Source organism: Myotis daubentonii, chromosome 6, assembly GCF_963259705.1.
Source record: "Myotis daubentonii chromosome 6, mMyoDau2.1, whole genome shotgun sequence".
In the NCBI taxonomy this organism is placed as follows: domain Eukaryota; kingdom Metazoa; phylum Chordata; class Mammalia; order Chiroptera; family Vespertilionidae; genus Myotis; species Myotis daubentonii.
Window position 1 is genome coordinate 54944622 of NC_081845.1, and position 14433 is coordinate 54959054.

General features: G+C 43.2%; 1 protein-coding gene across 1 annotated transcript in view; it reads right to left on the minus strand.

The window, feature by feature from the left end:
• The window catches only part of HTR1E (5-hydroxytryptamine receptor 1E), a 66187-nt gene extending 52188 nt beyond the window's left edge, over nt 1-13999 (minus strand). The window contains exon 1 of the mRNA XM_059699622.1: nt 13557-13999. The gene's annotated coding sequence lies outside the window, so the exon portion shown is untranslated. The remainder of the gene's footprint in view (nt 1-13556) is intronic.
• Between the last annotated feature and the right edge of the window lie 434 nt (nt 14000-14433).

Here is a 14433-nt window from a genome sequence, read left to right on the forward strand (position 1 = left end):
AGCATCGGCCTGCAGACTGAAGGGTCCCAGGTTCGATTCCGGTCAAGGTCATGTACCTTGGTTGTGGGCACATCCCCAGTAGGGGGTGTGCAGGAGGCAGCTGATGGATGTTTCTCTCTCATTGATGTTTCTAACTCTCTATCCCTTTCCCTTCCTCTCTGTAGAAAATCAATAAAAAATATATTAAAAAAAAAAAGAATCTTTCTCTGCCCTGGTTGGGTGGCTCTGCTGGTTGGAGCATTATCCTGTAGACCAAAAGGTGGTAGGTTCAATTCTCCCTCTCTCTCGAAATCAATTTAAAAACAAAAAGAATCTTCCTCCATGTAAGCTTTTATCTATAGGAGGCCCTGCCCATACACCAGGTCCCAGCAGTTCCAGGAATACATCCTCAAATCTCCAAAGCCAGTGTTGGTATAGGGCCTTGTCGGACCCTAAACTGAGTTTCAGTGATTCTGATTGGTCTGACCTGGATCACTGAACCAACCACAGTGGCTGGGAGAACAAGGTGCTGTGATTGGTCTTGTTTACATTGTAACTATTGGAGCAAACTGTATATTCAATTTGACCTGAACCATATAGATTGAGAGTGAAGAGGTGTGGCTCCTTAAGGAAAGTCAGGGCATTATTGCCACAGAAGGGGGATGGATGCTAGATAGGCAAAAAATGACAGATGGTCACCCTAATTAGATTGTTGCTTTAGCAATTTCCAGCACTAAAAACCTATACATTTTTGCTAAATGAAGGAAGGGAGGGAAGGGGGAAGAAAAGGCTATGATGTGTATATCAAGTCTATCCACACTTAAATTACCAAACTTCAATTTCCCCTAGAGACTTCAAGAACTCCTTTGCTAATGAATTTTTATTAAAATAATTGGAATAATGAAGGACAAAGACTTATGTAAAAAATTTCCTTTGACACTATAATTTTCTAATGCTGTATGAAAAAAATGGTGACAACCTAAAAGTGCAATAGTAATAATTGGTTAAATAAATCATGGTATATCCTCACAATATTATATACTTATTAGAACTAAGTTTTAAAAATTTATTTTGATTATTTTTTATTTTTAGAGAGAGACAAAGGGAGAGGGAGAGAGAGAGAGAGAGAGGGAGAGAGAGAGAGAGAATATTGATGTGGAAGGAAACATCAATTGGCTGCCTCCTGTATGCCCACTAAGGGGATCTAGCCAGCAACCCCAGGCATGTGCCCTGAGTGGGAACCAAACCAGGATCCTTTTGGTGTATGGGAGGATGCCCAACTAACTGAGCCACACTGGCCAGGGCTAGAAGTAATGTTTTTAAAGAATATTTTAATTATATGTAAAAATATTGAAGCTATAATGTTAATTGAAAAAGGTTAATTGGATAAAAAATACTTAGTATGCTTCTAATTTTATTTAAAAAGAAGGATCTATTTTCTGCCCATATAGATGAACAGCACTGTGGGAGTGGGGATCAGAAATACATCTAAGTATAGTAGCTCTCTCTTGGTGGCAGGGTTTTGAGTAATTTTAATTCAATTCTATATACTTTTCTATATTTTCTACAACGAATATGTAATTCATTTATAATCAGGGGGAAAAACCTTAAAGTAGTTGAACAGAGGATTTTGAACTTTACTTGTTAAATTTGTGTCAGAGTAGAGTGAGAAATGTAGATAAAACAAGAATCAAACATAAAACATTCTTTGAGATAACCAAGAGTTGGTTATATTTGCCTACTTCAAAAGGTTGTTCTGTGAGTTCTTTAATAACTGTAAGGCTTGATTATATACTAGAAGAATATTTGCACAGGTGTGCTCAATTCTAGAGCACTTGATATGTCAGAAAATTCAAGATAATTAAAGATAATGATTTATATCAGAAAAATGCTAATTACATTATCTCACATGAATTTTAAAATTCCACTAAATATATGGAAACTCCCTCTGTGCATTTTAATTATGGTTTAGTTTCCAAAAAATTCTATTTTCATCCACTTTTCAGGACAACATATCTGATGTGCAATGCAAGGTTACTATTGAGCCATAGGAAATTACTGTAAAAACCGGAAGTAGCAGAATTTGATACAAATATTTAAAAACATAAAAATCACATCTGTTTAGTTCAATTGTCAACAAAGGAACAAGAAGCAGTAGCTGAAATATATGATTATTATTGTTGCCATCATTATCATCATCATCATCATCACCATTTAATTTTTAGGTTTCAGCATAATTTTATGTGCCACTAGCTCATTTTATCCTGGAAAGGCTGTTATCATCATTGCTCTTAGGAGAGAACTAAGGCATGAAACAAATCCATGGTTTTTCCAAGGTCACACACAGAGCAAGGTATACAACTCAGATCTCTTCATCTTCGGTTTGCTGTTCTTGTATTACCATTTGCAATTTGGCATTAGATTTAGCAACAATAAAATCTTGGCTTTGCATGAAAATTTATCTTTTACAGATTCCTGTTACCCAGATTATCTAATTCCAGTCTAAGAACAGTACTATGAGGTAATACTATCAGCAGCTGATACTAAATTGAGCCCTCATCGAACAGCTTCTCATATGTCATCATATTGTGGTAGGCAGCCTTAGGAATAGATGCAGAGATATAGAAGCATGGAACAGACTGAGGAATCTCAGAGGGAAGGTGGGGGTGGGTGAGCGGGGAGAGATTAACCAAAGAATTTATAGGCCTATATGCATAACCCATGGACACAGATAATAGTGTGGTGAAGGCCTGGGAGTGGTGATGGGGATGGGATGCTAGGTGGAAGGGGGCAGGGGGCAGGGGGAGGGACATCTGTAATACTTTCAACAATAAAGATAAATTACAAAAAAAAAGAGAGGCAAGTCTCAATGATCCCTTCCATAATCTGTAAATAATAATAATACAGCCTGACCAAAATGTATAAATTTTTAACACCTTTCTTTTCTTTCCTTTTCTTTTTTTCTCTTCTTTTTGTTACCTTTCCTTCTTTTTTGTTTGCTTTCTGTCTAGTGCATTGATCAAAACATTCAGAGGAGTGTTAAATAATGGTGGTTATTTCATCTTTATAGTACTTTACCAATAAGCATGATGTTAGCTATTGTTTCAGAAAGATGTTCTTACTGTGAAAAACTGTTCTGTTCTACAGGGTGTCCCAGAAATGTACACATACTTTAAATAATTATAAAGGCAGTGTTATTATTATTATTATTAATTAAATAATTATAAAGGCAGTGTTATTATTATTATTTTAAATTTTATTGTTTAAGGTATTACAAATAGTAGTATATATGTCTCTTCTCCCCCACCCCCCCCACCCACTGACCTCCCTCCGGCCTCCCCTAGCCCTTGCCACTTGCCCTCGTCCCCTCGCCCCCAGTGTCTTGCGTCTGTTGGTTGTGCTTATATGCGTGCATACAAGTCCTTCAGTTGATCTCTTACCCCTCCAACCCTCCCCTACCTTCCCGCTGTAGTTTGACAGTCTGTCCGATTAATTATTAAATAATTAATAATTAATAAATGAAATAAAATACATTTCATTTTCAAAATGTAATTGAATCTATAGACATTGTGTGTATACATTTTTTTAGTTTTTATAGTTTATTAAGAAATTTCTAGTTTATTAAGAAATTTATTTCTTCTATTTCAGGTTTGCTAGTTTTTTTAAAATATGACTATCTATTGAATGTTATAAGCTTCTGACAGCCTTTGAGAGGAGCACTGATTGGCTTATCGATGTGAATTCTTGCTCACTTTTAAAGGCAGTTTGCTTTCCCCATGAAGGCTGCCTTGACCCAGTCAAGTTTTGTATGTCATGCTGACCCCCGCAGCTCTGTGCCCCCCACAATGTGGTTTGCAGGCTAGCAGCATCAGCATTACCTAGGAGCTCGTGAACAATGTAAATTCTTGGCCTCACACTACCCTACTGACAATCAGCTTAGTGGGTGAGGACCAGGAACCTAAGGTGCAGCATGCTTTCCAGGTGTTTCTTCTGCACACAAAGGATTGAGAGGCACCACTCCCGAGCATGCAGAAATTGTGACTTTTTGGGTGCAGAGCAATTGGAACTCCACTTGGTTTCTTCTCCTGCATCTATAAAGGAGGGATGTGAATAAATCCCGTGTGTAGAGTCAGTGGTTGGAGAAAGTAGCACTCAGGGGCATTCTCTGGGGCTTGAGAACATACCTGATCAGAGGCAACATTTAGCAAATAAAAGAGAAAAGTTCCTGCCAGATGAATGGATTAGAAAACTGTGGTACATTTACACAATGGAATACTACACTGCTGTAAAAAAGAAAGAATTCTTACCATTTTCAACAGCATGGATGGAACTGGAGAGCATTATGCTAAGTGAAATAAGCCAGTCAGTGAAAGGTAAATTCCACATGATCTCACTCATGTATGGATAATAAAGACCATTACAAACTGTTGAACAAAAATAGCCAGAGGCAAAGAAGCATCGGACAGACTGTCAAACTACAGCGGGAAGGTAGGGGAGGCTTGGAGGGGTAAGAGATCAACCGAAGGACTTGTATGCACGCATATAAGCACAACCAACAGACGCAAGACACTGGGGGTGAGAGGACGAGGGCAAGTGGCAAGGGGTAGGGGAGGCCGGAGGGAGGTCAGTGGGTGGGGGTTGGGGGGGAGAAGAGACATATGTACTACTATTTGTAATACCTTAAACAATAAAATTTAAAATAATAATAATAATAATAATAATAATAATGATAATAATAATAAAGTTCCTGCCGATAGGGTTCAGGGCAGTGGAACTCAGCCTGGACCCATCTCTCTATTTTCTGCAAGGCCAGCATCACATTCTTCACCTAGATTCACGTTATTTCCACCACACAAGAATAATGATAAAGATAATAATTGTAATAATACAAACATTTTCTCACAGCCTATGTTGCACTACCTTTTCTTTATTCCTCATAGTATGTCTACAAGGCAGAAATTATCACTCACATTTTAGAGATGGCAGAGCTGAGGCACAGAACAATTAAAGAATTTACTTTAGGTGATAAGAACAAAGTGAGGGGAGCATAAGATTACAACCAATAGAAGCAAATTGAAGAATTGAAGTAAAAATTACAGAAAACTAACACAACAAGGCCCCCCAAACCAGTGACATTTTCTTAAAAGACCATGTTTCTTTTATAACAATGTTTTGCAGACGCTAACACTATTTTTGAAAGAAGACCAAACTATGGGAGAAAAAGCAAACAGTGCTCAAGAATGGAGCTGGGATCAGCCATTAAAATTTTGTGGTGTGGCTCTTGGTAGGAATCCACTAAATGCAGTTGTGGGGGAGCTGGAGTAGCACCCCCAGAATTGAAGGCAAAGATGGAATGAATCCCAAGGTCAGAGGCAGAGTCTCCAGTTCAGGGGCTGCTGTGTCTGCTGTGAGAACAGGGTTTCCCAGCGGAATCTGCTGAGAGGTCCTTCAGGTTGACAAGTATCAGCCAGTCCTTTGTCAAAAGTGTACAGCACAAAATCCCTTTGCAGGGCACTGTGTTACTGAGTCGAATAGGCTGAGATAGTAAGGAGAGGTTTTTTTTATGAGCAGTTTTTCAGTTATATTTCAGTTGTAGTGCAGGCCCAATCATAATGGAGCAGTTTAAAGTAAACTCTTTTTAAAGCATTAAATACAGGCATTACCAACACAGAGACACATACGGTCCCTTTATGATCATCTAAAAATTCCTTCTGAAGACAGTTGGCAGTGTACCCTCTCTACCTTCATATGAGAAATTCTGCATCAAGGAGCCACGCATGTTTATTATCAGGGATCTTGCCACCCATCCACTTTGAGTGGTATAGTCACTCGCTGAAATGGAAGGGAGGAGAGATGAAAGGCAAATTACTTATAACAATTTGTAAATTCTCAATGGCTTAGAAACCGTGGTATAATGAAATAAGTCAATGCAGATCTCAGAGTTGGAAGGAGCCTGGAAAGTTACCTGGTTTAGTCCTCTGCCGTTGAAATCCATATAAAAATGTCCTGGGATGGAACAGACATGCTACCCAGATCTTTCCTCAAAAAAGGGCAATTGTACACTTGAAACCTATATAACCTTGCTAGCCAAAATCATTCCAATACATTTAATAATTTAAAAAAAGTACATGTAACAAAATAAAGAAGAAAGAAAGGGCTTGTAGCCCAGCTTCTGGGATTGGGTCAAGATAGCCTTCAACTGTCCGCCCTTTAAGGATGTCCTCAGTGGCAGAGAAGTGCCTCCCCCAAGATCATGACAGTCACGCGCAGCCTGCATTCACTTCCTGATGCGGGAAGCAGTTGAAAAGCCCGATCTTTCTGACCTAGTTTGGGACAACTCTGCTGCATTATTTTAACTCAGACACACACACACCACCACCACCACCACCACCACCACCACCACCACCACCACCACCACCATGGGGTTGGCTGAGCCTGTTGCTGGGTCCACTTTGCAGCTCAGCTTCTCCCTCTGACCAATCCTGCCTCCTTCCCTTCCTCCAGTGTGGCTCCCAAGGGCATTCCCTAATAAACATCCTGCACAGTAAGTCCCACTGTGGAGTATGTTTCTCTCAGAGTAAGGAGAACCCAACCTGTGACGTGCCCCCAAAGACACTGCACTTCCCAGTGACGCCGAGGCCACACCTCCCAGGCAGCCTAAGGGCATTTTCGGAGAGTGTAGACCAGTGGTTCTCAGCCTTCCCAATACCGCGACCCTTTAATACAGTTCCTCATGTTGTGGTGACCCCCAATTTCATTGTTACAAATTGAACATAATTAAAGTATAGTGATTAATCACAAAAACAATATGTAATTATATATGTGTTTTCCAATGGTCTTAGGCAACCCCTGTGAAAGGGTCGTTCGACCCCCAAAGGGGTCACGACCCACAGGTTGAGAACCACTGGTGTAGACAGTCCTTCCAGAAGTGTTGGAACCTGCCTCCCTGCACGTTTGTTAACTGGGTCTGTCCTCCTGACCAACCAACCAGAACAGCACAAGGCCGTCTACATGCTATTTCCTTTATTTCCAGTCTCTTGTCCTGAATTCTGTCTTGTAGTCTTAAAAGGTGAAAAAAAAAAAAAGTTTTAGCTGATTCATCATCATCTCCTTCTTTTCTTGTGATTATGTTGCTAAAAGGAGACAAAATTGAAAGGAAAAGCAAATGATTCATAGGTTGACAGTTCAGGAAATGTGAAGTAGTAGTTGTTGTTCCTTCTTAGGTGACTACCCATTACAAATTGGGGGTGTGAGGGTGCTGTTGCAGGAGAAAGGGGCATGGTGGGAAACGGGAGAAACAACGTGCTTTGCAACAGAAACACAGATTTGGAGTCATCTTGGGCAATTCTTTTAACCTCCTTTTTTTAAAAAAATATATTTGATTGATTTTTTACAGAGAGGAAGGGAGAAGGATAGAGAGTCAGAAACATCAATGAGAGAGAAACATCGATCAGCTGCCTCCTGCACACTCCCTACTGGGGATGTGCCTGCAACCAAGGTACATGCCCTTGACCAGAATCGAACCTGGGACCCTTGAGTCTGCAGGCCGACGCTCTATCCACTGAGCCAAACCGGTTAGGGCTAACCTCCTTTTTTTAATAAAAATTTTTTTTATTGATTTCAAAGAGAGGAAGGGAAAGGGAGCTAGAAACATCAATGATGAGAGAGAATAATTGATTGGCTGCCTCCTGCATGCCCCCTACTGAGGATAGAGCCTGCAACCTGGGCATGTGCCGTGACTGGGAATCGAACCCTGACCTCCTGTTTCATAGGTTGACACTCAACCACTGAGCCACACTGGCCAGGCTCTTTTAATCTTCTGAGATCCAACAAATATGTCCTTATTCATTTTCCTGTTCTGTTTTTGGTGAAAGAAAACATTATTTACCAGGTCTAGAAACCTGGGAATTGTCCTGCATTCCATACTTTCCTTCACTCCTTGCATCCATTTACTCTCTGCATGTCATCCTTTCCTTCTTCCCCTACAGCCTCAGTTCATCTTGTTTCCATTTCCCTCTCTCCATGTCTACTGCTATTGCCTAGTTTGGGCTCTCATGGTACCTGCCTCCTCCAGACCCATTCCCTTCCACTCCATATTGCAGCCAGGGTGAGCTCTCTATAACACCAAACTAATTATTTTGGGAATACTTATTATTTTAACAGCTTAAAATACTATAATGAAGCATTATTTATTATAGCAGAAACCTGGAAACACCTCAAATATCCATCAATAGCAGAATGGATAATGAAACAGTGGCACCTTTGTACAATACAACGCCATATTACAACAACAACGAATGAATGAGCTACTGGCCAAACCATACACATAAATGAATCTTATGAGTAGAACATTGAGCTAAATCACAAAAGAGATCATCCTGTACAACTTATGTCATTAAAAAACTCAAAATAGTCTAGGATGTTGAAAGGCAGGTCATGGTGACATCTAGGGAGGAGGATGCAGTCCTGACTGGGTGGGGACAGGAAGGGAGCTTGTGTAGTGGGGATGTTCCATTTCTTATCTTGCTGGTGTGCTCAATTTTGGAAAAGTTGCTGAGCTTAACACTTCTGATTTGCACATTTTCCTGTATGTACGTTGTTCTTAATATATACATTTTAAAATGATTCCTGGAGGTTTTCAGGGTAAAGTCCAAATTCACAGGATCTCCTCTATGAGCAGCTCACTTCTTTTTTTTTTTTTTTTAGTGCCACACTGTTTTTTTTTTTATTATTAGTTAAGGTATTACAAATGTGTCCTCATCCCCCCCATTAACCCCCAACTTCCCCCCCACCCCCCGCCCAGCACACTCATGCTCCCATCCCCCTGTTGTCCATGTCCATTGGTTTGGCTTATATACATGTATACAAGTCCTTCAGTTGATCTCTTCCCCTTACCCCCGCCCTCCCCTACTTTCCTTCTGGGGATTGAGAGCCTGATCGCTGTTTCTCAGTCTTTGGATCTGTCCCTTTTCATCAGTCTATGTTGTTCTCTATAATCCACAAATGAGTGAGATCATGTGGTATTTATCTTTCTCTGACTGGCTTATTTCACTTAGCATAATGCTCTCCAGTTCCATCCATGCTGTTGCAAAAGGCAAGAGTTCTTTTTTTTTTTTTTTTTTTTTTACCACTGCATAGTATTCCATTGTGTATATGTACCACAGTTTTCTAATCCACTCATCTGCTGATGGGCACTTAGGTTATTTCCAAATCTTAGCTATGGTGAGCAGCTCACTTCTTAAACCTTTTCTTTAGCTAAAGCCTTTGTGTGCCCTCACTTCACTCACTCTGGCTTGTTAGTAGCTCCCTGAAAAGGATGGCAGGTCAGGAGTTTGGATGAAAAATACAGGGTTTTAATGAATCAATAAGTTGTGGGGCTGATAATACTTACCCTGCAGTGCTTTTGTGGGGATTAAATAAAAGAGTACATGTGCAGTTCTTACCACAGGTCCTGAAGCACAGCAGACACTCCTCATATGTTAGTTCCTTCCTCCTGTCCCCCTCCTCCCTGTGCAGATGAATGGACTTACGATAACTCTGAACATCATTAGGGTATCATAGCGGAAGGCACTTTTGAGAAGGTATTGCTTTTTAATCTCACTATCCATTTGGTGCAGTTTACTTCTCAACGATTCTCTGGCTTGTCTTTGATTCCCAAGAATACAAAGCTTGACACAGATTTGACTTTCTTGGGGGAACTGTCCCAACAAAACCCTACTTTAACCTCAAGTCAGATCCTTCCCAAATCCCATGGAAATATCAGGACATGCCAGCCGATTATCTGATAAGGGGGTTAAAGAGCAGCTGCAGCTAAGGGGTCTGTTTTTGCTTTACTTGGGCATTTTAGGTAGATGGGTCATAGAAGGATCTGGGAGTTTAAGCTGCTGCTGCTAATGGTTTCTATTTTTCAAAATTTTATCTTTTTGCTATAAAAATTATTTTCTTCTCATGTTAGATTTTCATAAAGACCTTCCATCTGGTCTGTACTGATAACCAAAATCTTGAGATACTCATTCCTCATATAATTTGCAGTTTAAAATGATCCAGATTGGGTTTTCACAGGTTCTTCTAAAGGAGTTTGTCTTCCTAATCCTACAACTGAATGCGTTGAGAACTGACCAACAGGAGAGAGCTCTAACAATGAACCTATTATACATAGATTTTTATGTAGGCTATAGATTTTTCATTTCACATGTCTTAGGGGAATACAATCATGAAAAACAGTACTGACACCTGTTAGGACAAGGACCACAGTGAACCAGGTGATTAGTAATCCATAGTGGGTGAGACCCCCTTCCCCCCCCAAAAAAGAACTAATAAAATTAGAATTAAACTGTATTAGAATTCTCAAGGATTTTACCAATTTGTTGTGATCCAGGAATATGGACTGAATGATCTTTATAAATTCTTGCTCTCAGTCTCTTAATTCCAAAAAGTGGAAAGGTATACCAAGTCATAAAAAGTAGATTGGATACTGATGAACACCCTTTTATTCCCAGGAAGATGCACTTTGGTAAGCTGACTCACCTGGGCCCCAAGCTTTAGGGCCCACAATGCTGGTTCCAGAAAATGACTCAGGGAGGAGAAAACAAAGAAGTCAGCGGCCCACTGCCCACTGCTCCATTGCCCTCTTTTCTCTTCCCTGTCCATCCATCCTCCCCTCCCCCATTTAGCATACTCATCGTCTGTGTTTCCCTGGAGTTTATTTTCATATAACTTCACATGCATAAACATATGGGAGGCAGAGAAGAAAGAAGCCTAAGGCATGAGATGTCCAGATTCACCTCTGTCCTGAAAGATGGCCTTGATAACATATGGTATGAATAATAAATCCCTACTTGGTTGAAATTCACCTCTTGAGCAGCCTCAAGCTTTTTATGTAAATGAGCCAATAGAAATAGAGGGAAGGCCTTCCCATATTAAAGTAGTAGATTTAGATGTTTTAAATGGTAGCATAGAAATAAAATTCCAAGAAGGACCACAGAAACATGGAAAAATAACTGACCTGAGTGTAAAGGTGAGAAGTAGGGAACAGGATGTTTGAATAATGAGACGATGACCTAACGTGCCAGGGCCTGAGGTTCCTGAAAAGGGATCCACTTTAAATCTGAAGCTTTGGTGGTGGTGGTGGTGGTGGTGGTGGTGGTGGTGGTGGTGGAATATGTTGACAGAGAGGAGCCTGAGCAGGTGGGGATGGGGTGCTGCTAGTGATGCATCTCACTTGGCTCTCTAATAATAACCTCATCAAGCAGCAGGGAGTGGGAACATACTCCAGTGCCACCTGGGCTAGAGATGTGTCCTGGATGTTGTTTCTTCCTAATTACCCTCTCTGAGAAATCCTCACGTGGTGATTTTCCTCCAAAGAAATTCATTTACATGATCAATGCTGACCGGGCTTCAATAAAAAGAAATGGGAGCAAATGTTTGGAATAGATACCACAATCGCTAGCAAAGGTGATATCAGGGTGAGATGCAAGGGAGGCTATGACTCCCATCTCAACACATGCCCAAGGGACTGGTGTGTCCAGGAGGATCCCCAGAAGCACTTGGTCTAGGAAGAGAACTCTGTAAAGCCGCTGTTAACGGCAGGAGAAGAGAAAAGAATGAAAACTTGAGTTTACTACGCTTGTGATGTCGATTTCTGTAGCATTTAAAACTTGCCAGCTGGTGGTAATAAATGGTTAATTTGAATGCTTTCTGATATAATAACCATCTGTGAAGTCTTCATCCCTGGAAATCTTCCTGAGAGAAACAATGACCACTTAAAGGGATATGTAGGCATGATTATACCAATTTGCTGAGGACCAGTCTTGACTGCATTAGTTTTTGAGCTCCCTTCCAGCTCTAGCATCACAAGTCTCAATTTATACAGCAATCCTTGGGCTTCAACAGTCCATATCGGGTGATGATGACATAATCGTTAAGTTCTATCAACAATGATGAATCAGGGTTTGAAGGAGTTTCTCTGGATAGCTCTCTACTAGTGATGAAATACCTGAGCAAAAGCACTTCTCCCACCTCTCGGCAGCAAAATGATTCGTTGTGGGGGTGCTATGCCATTTCAGAAACAAGTAACATACTTGGCTTTAAACATGATACAGAAACGGAGCTGAATCCCACTTAGGTGGCCCACTTCATCTTCAGAGATCTGTTGTCTGGGGGCTAAAGTTGTGAAGGGAGGAAAAAGACAGGCAGGCATACTTTCTGAAATTGCTAAGTGGGCCTCAAATGCCTCCACTCGTTTATTTGTGGAAGACAGGGTCATGTCATTTAATTCAGCAGGAATACAAGTGCACCCACAAGAGAAAGGCTGGCTCATAATCTCTTCTTTTATTTGAAATATGTATTTCAAAGTGATTTCAAAGATGCTCCCCATGGAAATGGCAGCACAGGGAGTCAGACCCCGGCCCTTACTTGCTGCACCAGGATCAAGGTTAACGCAGGAAAGCCCCAGTCTCACAAGTCCACCCTGGTGTTTAAGGTCACGTCTGAAAGTGTAACTATTGGCAAATATGTATTCTGGAGCAATGTCAAGTTCAGAGCGGGAGGATATACTGCTTGGAGCTAAGGGTAAAAGAAGAATGGTAGGAGAACTCCGAATAATTGGGGGCAAACACCCTCCTCCAACCCGTTTGTCCATCTATTATTCCCCGCGGGACTCAGATTTGGTGCAGGAGGCGGGGAAGGACACTGAGGAAGGTTAGGAAGGGCTCCCTGGGAGGCTGACACCCTCGACCTCATCCTTCTAACCCAAGGACAAGCAGGGCTGGGTTGAAAAGAAGGTCCTCTCCAAAACTGGGCGCAGGCAGAAACATACAAAGTCTATTTGAAGAATGCAAAACCATCTATGATCCCCTGATGGCAGAACCCACTTCCATTTAGCCTCCATTCCCTTTCGCTTTCACTAGGAAGGGAGTAGTCTCCCACCTTGCAGTATTTCCCCGAGTGGAAATCGCTTAAGACAAAACTTCCCTTCTTCACGTGCACTCCCAAGCTTTATTTTGTAACTGAAGGAAACGAGTCAGCCCCGTCACTTCCCCACCAGAGTGTTTTCTTTGCAGGACTAAGCACACCATTATTGTGCGGGGGCTGGAGCAGCCCTGCCATCTTTGCCAATCAGAGGTTACCATGAGCGTTGGCTTTGAAATCGCCTCCTCCCCCAGAGGTTTCCAAAGCACAGCCACCCCGCCCACCCTCCTCCGCGTGATTTCCACTCAAGTTTTTCCTCCTGGAACCCCTTTCCCGTTGATTTCATTTTTAAGCCTCTTCAACTCCTTTCTCAAGGAAGCAGGATAAAATTCATAAACCACAGTTATATACAATGTCGACATTCAAGTTCCCACGGTTTGGGGGGGGGTGGGAAGCTTGACCGAGAAATGCGTTCCTTATTAAGAGGCCCAGGGGGCAGGCACCATGCCCAGGCGACCCCCATAGTTCCCCGACCCCTGCCCCAATCCCGTCGCCTGTGTGCCTGAGAGCAAAAATACCCCGGGCAGACCGCGAGCCCCTGGTCTGGGGTGGGGGGTGTGGGAGAGCAGGGAAGCCGAGGTCGGCGGGGTCGGGCGCGCGCCCCTCACCTGGTGGACGGACGGTGCGAGCAGCCGCGTCGACTGGGAGAACTGGGGCGTCCCGCTGGCTCCCGGCGCCTCTCTCGGAACTCGCTCCTTTTTCTTGCAACACCCGGCGGTGGGGTACGCTGAGTCCCGGGGTACTGTCCCCTCCAGCGTCCTGTGCCCGCGCCGGTGCCCCTGGGCTGCGGCCAGACGGAGCGAGCGGGGCGCACGGGGCGGCGGGCGCTGCGCTCCGCCAAGTCCGGGCGCCCGGCTGCGGGAGGCGCGCGCGGGGAAGAGGAGCAGCCGCGCGCGCCGGCTATTAAATCAGCGCACGGGCTGCCGCCGCCCCGCGCACCACGGAGCGGAGAAGGGGCGGGCGTGATGAAAAGGTGAGCCGGGTTCAGGGAGGCGGCGGTGGTGGAGGAGACCTGGAGGTCGCAGCTCGGAGCAGCTCAGGTCCTGCCTGGACTGTGAACGAGAAATTCTGGAGCTGATGGCGCCCTCAGGGCTCCGGGTTGGAGACGCTAGAGGGCAGCGCTGTCCACGCTATAAACCTGGCCGGGGTTTGGAGGTGTGGACAAAGGGTCACACCTCTGGAGCCCACTGTTCGCTGTGGCTCAGGCAGAATAAGGGCCAGTTAGTGCAAGGAGAGGCAGACTCCTTTGCCTCTTCTGGGGCCAGCCTGAGGAGGGGAGAAGGGGGAGAGGGGAGTGGGGAGAGAGGAGCTGGCAGGTTTGGACTTTGCCTTTGCAGCTCCTCCAGGCAAACCCTCTCTCTACTCTGGGGGGGGGGGGGGGGGGAGCGGGGGGAGGGAATTACAGTTAACTTCCAATGGATGCTTAAGGAGAGGGAAGGGAAGAAGTGTAACCAGACAACCAAGGGGTCTGAGCTGCCTGTTACT